Genomic DNA, 12962 nt, shown 5'->3' on the forward strand with positions numbered 1-12962 from the left:
TTTTAACCATGGGGAGGAGGTGAATTTTAAATGTAGGAGTTTTTGTTAGCACACACAGGTCCCGCTTACTAAACACAAGGTGTTCACTGGAAATTGTTCATATAACAAGCCCACGATTTCCATTATTTCCTATGGAAATATTTCTAATGTGGGACCTGCTCCTCACTCCCTCTCTCTGTGGTTTTTGCCTAAAAATGGATGTCACTGAACAGTGAAGCACAAACAAACAAGGAATTATGGAGGTTGGTGGTTTGGCTATCTGAATCTGCAGAATGCTTACCAAGGTTCCGGCATAATTCTTTACCTGCAGATGACTGGATTTTTGGATAGCAAGCATGTGGTTAGCAGGATCTGCATGCACTTTGCTCTAGATTTTTTACATGCATTTCCTCCTTAACATATGCATTTTGTGTGCTTTTCTCCACATTCCCCCCTTTTTTAAATAAATAAAAAAACTAACATACAAATTCAAGGTGCACAATCTGATTATGAATTTTCTTCCAGACCATTTGTAACTGTTAGTCCATTTGAAAATGTGGAATGAATGACATCCAAATACTGACTCTTTCTTCCTAGGCCATCAGTCTTCTGCATCCATCTTTTACATGTTCTAGGATTATTCCTATTTTTATCTCTGAAATGTCAAATGGTAGGTGGGAGTATGTCAGAAATCCATACATTCTCTAAGTTAGGTGAGAGGATAAAAAGGCTTGCTTGATCCAGTAGTTACAGCTGGGAACTTGGACTAAATACTCAGCTTGGTGCCAAAAATAATGGAGGGGAGCTAAGACATGCCGAGTAAGTCAATACTCCTAGCTTCAATGTCTTTGGAGAATTCATTCCACAGTCAGCTGCACAGGCTGTATGTGCAGCTTCATTGTCTTTTTATTTTTAGTTCTGTGTGGTCCAGCTGTTTCTTGGCTTGACAATGTTGCTCCGTTGAGCCTCCTGGGAGCATTACACACAGTGAGAAAAAGGCACACTTGTCTGTGTAGGATGCATCTTTCAGAGCGAAAGAAACTGCAGGTGATTTTGCCTCCAAGACTAATGCAGCTTCTTTCGCTGGGCAAAGTGAAGAACCAACAACATTCAACTTCCCTGTAACTGAAAAAAAAGGGGATGGGAAAATACCCGGAGTCAGGACAGAGGCACACCACTGTGGAATCACAAAGAGGCACTCCAAAGACAAGGGTGGCTGTCATCTGCTTGACATTCTCCAAAGGAAAAGCCCCAAAGGGTCTCCTTTCGAAGTTTGTGAGGTACAGCCTGGGGCTCTTGACAAACTGCCAACAAAGTCTTCTTCATTTAAATGTTGTATCTTGATCAAAATACATCTCATGCTGGCTCTCCCCCAGCCTTACATTTGAAGGCTGCTCCCATCCATGTTGACTGAGAAAAGTCATTCCAACTGCATTCCATACCAATTGGCCTCTTCATTTCGGCCTCTGTAGCAAATTCAGGACCATAACTCCGTATCACCTGAGCTGTGTAGCTGTTTTTTAAGCGCAGGGGGTTTATTTTACTTTCACAAAAATTACCAGAGTGGGGGGTCCTGATCCAGACTGGTACACCTGGATGGGGTGGGTGGGTTTTAACTCTTTACCTCCTTTGGGGAACTGATCCCGAACAGGCCCTTTGCACCAGCAATTTGCACTTAAGGGGGGAACCTCAATTTCTCTATGCAAATCAAAACTGTGGGAGGCCCAACCTGGACTAAGTCCATAGAAGGACAAAGGACTTCCATGCTAGGGTCCCAAAACAGATCAGGGTCATTGTGCTGGCAATTCATGTAAATAAACCAAGAGCCATGCACTTAAAAGGAGACCTGCACAACTAAAGTCATGTGTAGTTTGGCCCTCAGCCACCCCACGCTCTTCCTGCTGGCTGCCTTTTGAGCAGCAGACTGAATTTTGAAATCAAGGCACTTAATGTTTAAAAGGACACAGGGACGTCGTTAGAAGTTCTTATTTTGTATTACCTGCAGTTTTATTGTGTCAATGGGTCCACAAATCTATTCTGCATTGGGCTGGACAAAGTGAGGCCAATTTAGCTATCCCTTCCCTTACAATCTGGGTTGTATTCAATGTAGCCTTAATTAATTAATTAATTAATTAACTAATTAATAAATATCACACCCTCTCAATGAAGCAACTTTTAAAAAGCACTCTTAAAAACAGTTACAGCTGGAAAGTGTAAAACAGTTACAGTCAAAACATTGTCTCATGCAGTGATCTCAGGGTTGCCAGGAACAGTGTCCTTCAGACATCAAATGCGTGGGTAAACAGCAGTGTTTTCAAGCTCTTCCTGAAAGTTAATACTGAGGGAGGTAGGCTCACCTCATCAGGGAGGACATTAACAAACGAGGAACCACCACTGAAAAGCCCCTGTCACAGGTCCACATCTGTGGTGGCACCACCAAGTACACCTCACCTGCTGACTGCAGGATCTAGGATGGTTGATATTGGGGAAGGCGCCTTTTTAGGTATTTGGGTCCCAAGCCATTTAGGGCTTCGTGTGCTAGTACTAACACCTTGAATTAAGGCTCACTAGCAGCCAGTGCAGTGCTTTCAGGGCTCGTGACACATGGTCCCATTGGGCTGCCCCATTACCAACCTCGCAGCTGTATCTTGCACTAGCTGCAGCCTCCAGACCATCTTCAAGGGCTGCATCACATACAGTGTATTACAGGAATCCAAACAGGAGGTCACCAGAACATGGACAACTGAGGCCAGGTTAGTCTGATCCCAGGAATGGCCATAGCTGGAGAATCCTAAGGTGGGCATAAGCACTCCTAGTCAAAGAAGCTATTTGATACTCCAGTGACAAATTGGATTCCAGGAATACTCCCAAACTATGAAGCTGTTCCTTCAGAGGAAGTGCACCCCCTCCCAGAACAGGTTGTGCATCTATTTCCCAGATCCGGAAACCAATCAACCACAGTACTTCCGTCTTATCAGGATTCGGCCTCGGTTTAATTTCGTGCCCCATCCAATCCATCACAGCCTCCAGACACCTGTCCAACATCTTCAAAGCCTCTCTGGATTCTGATGAAATGGAGAGGTAGAACCAGTGCTTTCTTTTCTAGGGGTACGCATACCTCTAAACATTTTGTGAACCTTTGTACTTTTGTCTATTTACCGTATTTATTTTCCCCGATTTGAACTAAAAAATGCTGATTTTCTCGAGTCAAAATGAGAGTACCCCGAAACATTTTTTTAGAAAAAAAAAGCACTGGGTAGAACTGATGGTGCCATGCTCCAAATCCCCAGATGGGAGTGCTCAATAGTTTCATATAGATGTTAAATAGCTTGGGGGCAGAATGGAGCTTTGTGGAACCCAACAAAGCCAAGAAGCCAAGCAGCAATCTTGAAGTACTGTACTACTTTCTGGAAGCAACCCTGTGTGTAGGAGTGGAACTACTGTAACAAGAGTTACCTCCAACTGGGGTGCAAAAGCTGGGCATGAAACCAGGCATTTTGCCTGTCGCAAGGATTTCTGCTTCCACAATGGACCCTGCCCCCTTTACCTGCTAAATCTGTTCTAGGGGTTCCCACAACTGCCTAGAGCAGATTTGGGAGTGGTGTGGTGGGAGGAGAGGGGGTAAAGTCCAGCTGCATAAGTGGGAATTTCTGTGGCAGCTGAATACCGCTCTCTCTTTAGATTTAACACCCAAGCTTGAGTAGGTATCAGAGCTTTGCTGAGTGATCATAACCTGAGTGCTTGAATTTGTGAAACTGTTTGGAAAACCACAACCAAGCTATGCGCAATCTGTAGAGTCATCTGCTAGCCTTTCATGGGATTTTGTTCCTGGTTATTGTAGAGGGACCTTCTGTCTCTAGCTCTTCTTGGCAGGAAATGTATTATACAGTGCAGTGCAACATAAAGACGTGTCCTTTGAAATGCTTTGGCTGGAAGGTGAAAATGAAGACTTTAAAAGGGTTGGGGTGGGGAGGAAAAAACATAATCATTGGCAGTTTAATGGCCCTATCCCGTTTCAGAAGTTAAAAGAAGATTGATTAGGGTGGGGATGGGGATTATGTCCCCCCCGGTGATATAGTAGATTGGTGGTTGAAATTATTTCTGATCCCCTGCTCTGTCATCTGCCTCAGAAGAAGGGGAATGTTTATAATTGCTTCTCCTCATACCCCCTGCTTCTTCATGAAGGTAGATGAGATGCGGGTGAGAATTCCCAATAGGTCATCACAGCTTCCAGAGCTCCCATAAAACAACCAAGATGCTTGTGAAATTACCTATCTAAAAGCTTTCTTTGCTGGTAAAATATTCTAATTACTACAGCTTAGGTTTAGGAGCTCCCTGTTCTGAATTCCTAATAGCTGTAGGAACTGAGGATAACATTATTACAGTACTTCATTAATCCATCCTGCTGTGATGCAGGGCATGAAACAAGGCTTTAGTCATGTCTTAGCATCCCCATCTAGCCCCAAAGATCGTAAAAAGATGTAGAGGAAGGTCAGAGCACATCTAATTTGAATGGTAATTTTGTATCTTCACCTTTTTATGATGGCGTTTGCAAGATCTAATCCAAAGGACCAAAGGTCTGGTTTCCTTAATGGGTTCTGTGCCATGCAATTCAATCGGAGCTTGCAGGATATAAGAACAGCAGCTGCTGCCGGTAGTATATACAAAACCAAGCAAGGTCTATGAAGCGGGAGATGCTCAGATTTTCCTGAGCTAAGCCAAGAATTAAAACTACTGCTCAATAAAACTGAAAATTTGGGATTTAGGACAGGCAAATGGAAGTACTTCTTTACACAACACATAGTTAAACTATGGAATTCACAAAGTCACTTTGTGCTGACTGCCCCCAAATTGGGCAGCTTTGAAAGAGGATTAGATACATTCATGGAAGATGAACCTATCAGTAGTTACTAGTCATGATGGTTACCTCCAGAATCAAGAGAGATGCCACAGCAAGAGAGGACTATTGTATCTTGCTTGTGGGCTTTCCAAAAGTTGGCCACTGTGGGAACAGAATGGTGCACTAGACAGGTCTTCAATCTGTTAAGAAGTTATGTGAACTTAAGAAGCAGGGCTGCAATGACTGAATGAGCACATGGATTTCCGTGGTCAACAATGGAAGAAATAGACATCATCTCAATGTATTCTATGTATTTTATTATGTACAAGCAACACAGCTATGCTAACTAGACCTCTAGAAAGATGCATGCCTTACTACACTTCTGTTTGCATGGGGGATTTAGCTGAAAGGGTTTGTCCATAAAGATGCAAGGAGCCAATTGGGGCACAAAGCTATTGACCACAATGTTCATTCTGTTGTACTCTCTGTTTATTTGATTTTAATGCCTTCATTCAATGGCACAGTTGCCCAATGTGCCCATTCCTTGCCCACCATTACAATTCTCAAGGAACTTGAGGCAGGTAGAGCACCTCACACTTAGCATGTACAAAGAGAACCAGAGGAAAATGTTTATTTTGGATGAATTACTCCTGGATTTAAAAACCCCCAGTGTGCTTTAATGAATGCCTTCTTGGATGAATGAGTTCTGGACAGCGGGGAACCAACTCTACTGGGAAACTACTAGACCAGGCATCCCCAACCTTTGGCCCTCCAGATGTTTTGGACTGCAATTCCCATTATCCCTGACTACTGGTCCTGTTAGCTAGGGATGATGGGAGTTGTAGGCCAAAACATCTGGAGGGCCGCAGGTTGGGGGTGCCTGTACTAGACAATGTCTTTCCTATAATATTTTTGGACACAATTATCTTCTTTCCCCCGCTTTCCTTTCCTTTTTTTTTTTGCCACAAACCAACCTCACCATACCAGAAACAAATCTCTCCAAAAACTCTTCAGTAACTGCATATCTAGCCATGCTTCTTTCCTTCCCCTCACCCCCAACAAGAACAAACGTACTCCATTTCAACTTCTTCTTGTAAATCGTCCCTTTCAAATGCTGCACACCAGCACACACCACTAAAAGGTTTCTCTGCTTTCTGCAACAATGGACCTTGAAAGGCTTTGAGATCAAAACCCTGCCCCTGCAGAAGAATCCCAAATATTTTAAAATGTACAATTCCTACTGCTCCTGCTTTTCATGAAACAGAACGGAACAGTAAAGCCTTTGTTAATGACAGGGCTCTTTCCTGGGGAATGCAAAACGCCATGGTTAGAATGGGGACTCTCTGGAGGAAAGAAATGTGCACTTCAGTCGCAAACATCTTAAAAGACTTCTGAATAATAGGAAAGAAACAGCCTTTCCTTTTTCCTTTGATCTGACCTTCCAAGTGAATGGAAAACAACATTTATCTTTTGGTCCTCAGTATTGTAAAGGAATATGCAATGCTGCAAAGCCCAGCCTGCCCCATCTTTTTTTTGCTCAGCCTTGAATAGATGAAGCACCTCAGGATCAACTTCTAAACCAAGGATGAGGAATCTTTTTCAGCCCGAGGGCCCCATTCCCTTGGGTAACCTTTGAGGGGCCACATGGCAGTGGCAGATGAGGCCAGAGGGAAGAGTGGGCAGAACAACAAATGTAAAATTTGCACTTTGTGCAGTAGGCTAGTTTCTACACAGACTCTCACAAAGCCCTTTCTCCAGGCAGCGAGGAGTCATTAGGCAAAAATTATCAAGGAGGGAGGCAAAGAAGAGCCAGTGAGGGTTGTGGTCTGGGGAAGAGGTGAAACATAAGGAGAATCCCAAAGGCCAGGAAAAAGAGGCCTGAAAGGCCACATTTGGTCTCTTGGTCTAAGGAGTTCCTGCTCTAAAGGGAGCTGTGAGCGATGGAGACATACGACAGCATCTTCCCACTTGATGGAAACTTCTGGCATTTTAACACTCCATGGCCAGGCCCCTTCATGGGAAGGGAGCTAAGAAGCATCTGGTTATGTTTCATTATTGATTACTTGCTATTATTAAGAGCCAAACAGATGCTGGGCCTTTCACAACGCTAAATTCCGTGTGGCTGTCATCAAGGAGCAGCTGCCGATAGCTGAGAGAAAACCACATTATTTGTTTTTTAAATGCTTGTTGCCAATTTGGAAGTTTTCAAAGTTGTGAAGCAGGCTACAAGGTTACTGAAATCAATTATCCGGTCCATAGTGGACAAACAAGAAAGGACACATAGTTAATATGTATCGTTCCCTGGGCATATACATTTTCTTGTTGTTTCGGAATGAGATTTCTATTAAAGTTTTTCATAACACAATAAAATAGTGGCTAAAAAAATACGAATAAAATAAGCAGGATATGGAGTCCTCTCTTAAAAGGAATTTTTAGCCCTCCCACAGAAGAGAGTAGCTCCCCCCAGCTCTCACCTGATATCTTTCCTTTCTCCCAACCTCTCACCCTAGGACACCAGCATTTTTCTATCTCTCACCTGGGGTCCTTCATCAACCCTCTACCACCCCCATGAGTATACGGCAGAAAACAGCCTCAATCCAAGCATTTGAGGTTCCTCCCAAATCACCCTTATCATTCAGAGTGGTTAATAATCAGACCAAAAGCAGTCTCAGGAGGCCTTGAGCTTGAGATGTACAGCTTAACCCTTGTCCCTCCGACCTCTAGCTCAAAATGGCCCCTACTCCCCCCTTCCTCTTGTTGCCTCTCATGAAATGCACCACTTACACCCCATTGTATAAAACCAGCCCTCAAACTGTGAAAGAACATTAAGAGACTAGGTCAGTGATGTAAGGACTGCAAGAATGTAGAAAAGAAACAATGAAGAAATTCAGACTTAAGGCTCAACTTCAAATAAATCCAAATATTTGAACATATGGAAGGGAGGAATAATGTCATCCAAGCAACATTAACTTTGCCGACTGCAGTGAACCTCAAAAGAAACCCAGGTATTGGGAAAGCACATTATAAAATACTGCATAAGTGAAGAAAACAGTGGTGCCTCCTAGTTGTATCCGTGTGTTTTAAAATAAATCTAAAAATACTGTGAAGCACATACGTGACAAAATGAAGCAATCTTGATCCACTTTCCTCTGCATGACTTTTCAATTGCGGGGGGGGGGGGGGGATTTTACTACACAGAAGTCTTTGGTGACACATCCAAAAACATCTCCAAGACTCTAATGCCTTGATAATGTGTTCTGACTCACATAAACTAACTGAATGGAATAGCTTTACCAGGTGCAAACTGTTAATGGATTATTTTGGAAACTCAAAAGGATTTTTGAGTGTGTGTTTTTAAAGCATCTGTGGCTAAAAAAGCTACTCATTATTCTCCAGCATAAAAGACATTCAAGGGATACGGAGGGAGCACAGCGCTCATCATGCAGGGCCACAGAAGCCTCTTTACTTCTATTTTCCACCCTCCCCAGTTTCCAGATGTGCCATTTCCTCTGAAGTATTTCCTCTGTAGCACTCATCTCTTTGGGGTTTAAACATATACTATACATCCTGGCGATGTATGTGTCTCAAACTGAAGAAGATGAAGAACCAAAAGCATAAAAGTTGAGGCTTCACAAGTACTAACTGCACCCCCAAACTCAAAGGATGAAGGCTTATGAAGACCTGGCACTCAAACAAATGGCCTGGGTGCAAGCATGTCTACAGTTCCCATTTAGAAGGCATGAAATTGGTTTCACACAGCTGAACTCCACAGGAGCCAAAGCATTTGTAACCTACGTAGATGCAGCCAATCATGTAGTGATACACCCAACAGGCCCAGTCAACATGGTAAGAAACTTACAACTGTTATGCTCCCAGCCCAGAATACGGGTATGCAGACATATTTCAACACCTTCACAAAGACACAGAACAGCTGGTCCCACATCCTCCAGTTGTTGCATCTCCTCCCAGTCATTCCTGGAGATGCTGGGATTGAACATGGGGTGTTTTGAGTACAAAGTATATGTTCTGCCACTGACTTACAGCCCTTCCCCTAAAGGCGTGCTTGGCCTGACAAGCAACTCAGCAGCTCTTCTTTCCAGCTACAAATATTATCAATGGTGCAGGCACGAAAAAGTTGGAAGTCCATCCCTACAGTGCCCTTTTATCTAACATCACAAAAGGCCTACCAAAGACTATATTCCAAGAATAGATTTTGGATCTCTCATTAGTACGAACTTTCTTCACCTTCTGATAACCTATTGGGTATGATGTGAACAGCTGAACAATGTATGATGTTAGCATGGGCATACAATGAGTTAGTGCATAGTGAAACAAGGAGTTTTGACAGGTGGCTGTTGCCAGCTCCTGACAAACTAGGCCAGATACCTCAGCATCCGTTTCACTGAGATCCAATTCATGTTGATATTATTATTATTATTATTATTATTATTATTATTATTATTTACAGGAGTTGTCTCCATTAATAGACTGAACAAGGCCAGGGCCAAATAATACGTTTTGTGTAATTCTATTTTGAAATGAATCTAAAAAATACAGCCAATGAAAAGGAAGGACACACACAAACAACAATACAGAACTTCCAGTACAATAACATAGAAGTTGATTTACAGTCCTTTCTACTGTAATGGCCTAAATATAAGCAGCACCCAAATATAAGCTGCATCTTTAAAATTGAAGGGGGGGGGGAGAAAAAAAATACCCGAATATAAGCCACTCCCTTCCTCACTGCTCCTGGCTGAATACTTTGGGGAGGGGGGAGCAGCATTGCATTGCCAGCGGCCTTTCCCCTTCCTTGCTCTCTCCCTTCCCAACCTTGGGGGAAGGGATGGGGAATTACGCGTGGGGCAGGCGCTGCTTCGCCGTGCTCCTGACGCTGTTTGCCCTGCGCTCCTGGCTGCGTACCGTAAGGTCGTAAATATAAGCCACACCTTAACTTTTCACGGTCAGAATTTGGGGGGAAAGTGCAGCTTATATTCAGGCCAATACGGTATACCATAAAACTGACCACATCACTTTCTTTACAACAACAACATGGTGCAGAGGGTTTTCATGTTGCTGTTTTTCCTGGGCTGGAAATCACACCCCAAAGCTCCTATTTGTTCCCACAGGTGTTACACCTTTGGGAGGGGAAGTGACTTTTGACAGGAAAACTGCAAGGAGAAGAGCCGAGCCGTCTCCCAGCTATGCCATGGTCCCAATTCACCCCCAAAGCTGGTTTTTTTCTAACCATGTTAGTTTAAAAAAATACTTTTAGCATAATGTGCAGTTTGGCCCTCAAGTTGGGAAACGAACTGTATAAAAAAGAACTTCTCAAATACTGTGCAACTAAATACCGGTATATTAAGCTTTATAACGCAAACATGTACAAACCTTGATGTATGAACAATGGACAAAGAGAGAAATGCTTATATGCTTGGTCAAAACATGTTTGGTATTTGTTATAGATTAACTAGTATTTGCTATACATTGGTGTTTGTCATACATTAGCATGGTCCCATCACCTCCTGGCAAATAGAAGGGGAGGAAATGGAGGCAATGAGAGATTTTACTTTCTTGGGCTCCATGATCACTGCAGATGGTGACAGCAGTCACGAAATTAAGAGACGCCTGCTTCTTGGGAGGAAAGCAATGACAAACCTAGACAGCATTTTAAAAAGTAGAGACATCACCTTGCCAACAAAGGTCCGTATAGTAAAAGCTATGGTTTTCCCAGTAGTGATGTATGGAAGTGAGAGCTGGACCATAAAGAAGGCTGATCGCCGAAGAATTGACGCTTTTGAATTATGGTGCTGGAGGAAACTCTTGAGAGTCCTATGGACTGCAAGAAGATCAAATGCATCCATTCTTAAGGAAATCAGCCCTGAGTGCTCACTGGAAGGACAGATCGTGAAGCTGAGGCTCCAATACTTTGGCCACCTCATGAGAAAAGAAGACTCACTGGAAAAGGCCCTGATGTTGGGAAAGATGGAGGGCACAAGGAGAAGGGGACGACAGAGGACGAGATGGTTAGACAGTGTTCTCGAAGCTACAAACATGAATCTGACCAAACTAAGGGTGGCAGTGGAAGACAGGAGTGCCTGGCGTGCTCTGGTCCATGGGGTCACGAAGAGTCGGACACGACTGAACGACTAAACAACAACAACAACAACAAATTTGTCAATGCTTCATGTATCAAGGCAGGCTGCCAGTGGGGCAGGAGGTACACACTTCGCCTTCCAGCAGCAGCATCACTGCAGCATACCAGAAGGAAGAGGGGCGAGTAAATGGGGAGGTCAGCACTGTGGACACACCAGGGGGCTCACCAGATTAGCTGCCAGTGTATTCGCACAATGTCAACCTCTCCACTACCCCTCCTTGCTGAAAAGGCACAGGAGCCCAGGTGTGTGCCATTGCCCCTCCCCTCCATTTGGTTCCACAAGAAGGTACTTGTTTTTATTTTTTTGTGGCTTTAAAATGTTATATATTCAGTTGTGCAACAGCTGAGAAGTTCCTTTTAAAAACATTTCATTTCCTAGCTTGTCTGCAGTTTTCTTGGGGGTTGTGCCTGGGCTACATTAATCTCTCTCTGTGTTTTTTTGACTTTGGCCCTCAGTCACTGTCCATTTCTGGTCTCCACGAAGAGCTCTGGGGCTTCAAAAAATCTCTTTGTATGATTGACTGAATATCGTCAGAGTCTTGCAAATACCAGAGAATAAAAACAAAACCAAGCAAGTTTCAAGTCCTTGTGACTGAAGAGATGAATGGGCAATATATGCAGCAGCAAAACCCTACAATGCAGCCCTCACGCTTTGCTCTTCTTCTAGTGAGAGACAAAAGAGTAGCAGAGCCCAAACAAATGCTTCGCAAGGCATTTCTCCCTGTAGGTTCCTGATGGATCAGGAAACAGAATGTGTGTACCTTTCAAAGCATAATAGCCACCATTAAGTGTCATTAACATGGGTTGGGTGGGGGGGGGGGAGAAGAGATATATTCAACCCTGGATGCAGCTCAAGTGCACACTCCCAGATGGTCATTAGGGGGAATTATGAACTTAATTGCTCAAGCTGCATGGCTTCAGCATAAGGCTGCCTAATGAAATAATTGGGGTTTCTTGGGAAGACAAACATGGGGACATGGCAATCCATGTGCCTTCCTTAAACCTGCAGAAACAGATGAGAATTTCCCCAGAAAACAGTGGGATCTGTCAGGAAAAAATCAAGCATTGGGAGGGTGGAGAGAATGGAGCAAAGTGAAGTAGGGTCACTCTTCTTGTGTGAATTTAAAATGGGAGAGCACACTACAGATGTTGGCTCCAACCCACTTGTCCTCAATTGCCTGTTCTAATTAACAAGTCAAATGGAAGAACTTTGTTCCTTTGGAAGGAAGCAAAATTTGGGTGTGTAGAAGAAAATCCTTAATAATACTGTCATTTGGGACGGGGTGGGAGGAAGGAGAGAAACATCTAAAAGTTATATAAAGTTTTGTTTTCTTGAAGACAAGATGGCTTCACAGCAAGTGGGGACAGACAGGAAAGCAGGATCTTCTGGCAGATGTGAGTATAGATTGGCAAAGGTCTCTGACTCTAAATTGTTTAACAATGGAAACAATGAAGTTGTTCTCCACCACCGCCTAAAGTGCACTGCTGAAATGAAAAAAGCCAACCAGATGTGGACTTGTGTGTGACAGGATTATCTCATTTCTGTACTGAAAAGAAAATTTTAGGCTCAAAATGCATGAAGACAGACACCCTGTGCTTTACCCTGACTCTTATAGGTAGATCTTGGGGTTCTAATAAAAACAAAGTAGGCCTGAAGAAGGCCCACTTCCTCTCGGGAGACAGATCCTTCTGTTTCTTCAAAGTTCCCTTCCCACCCCAGCTAAGCTACCCAGAAAGGCTTTTATGCAACTGAGGGCTACAATGCATTTTTAGGACAAGGATAGGTCTATTTCATGGAGGATAGATCCAAGCAAGGATAGTTCTATCAATGGTTATTAGCCATGACAATGCTATGGAATCTCCAAGGTCCAGAAGCAATATGCCTCTGAACTGTAGTTACTGGAGAGCAATAACCAGGGAGATGCCCTGCTTGTGAGATTCCCAGAAGATTGATTGCTGGCTATGAAAAACAGGACGCAGGATTAG

The 12962-nt window shown here is 43.5% G+C and overlaps 1 protein-coding gene across 9 annotated transcripts in view; it reads right to left on the bottom strand.

Annotated features, from left to right (window-relative positions):
• MGLL (monoglyceride lipase) overlaps nucleotides 1–12962 on the bottom strand; it is a 150443-nt gene that overhangs the window by 45150 nt on the left and 92331 nt on the right. The window lies entirely within an intron of this gene.

Source organism: Podarcis tiliguerta (genome assembly GCF_965153285.1).
Source record: "Podarcis tiliguerta genome assembly, chromosome: 2".
NCBI classification, from domain to species: Eukaryota; Metazoa; Chordata; class Lepidosauria; order Squamata; family Lacertidae; genus Podarcis; species Podarcis tiliguerta.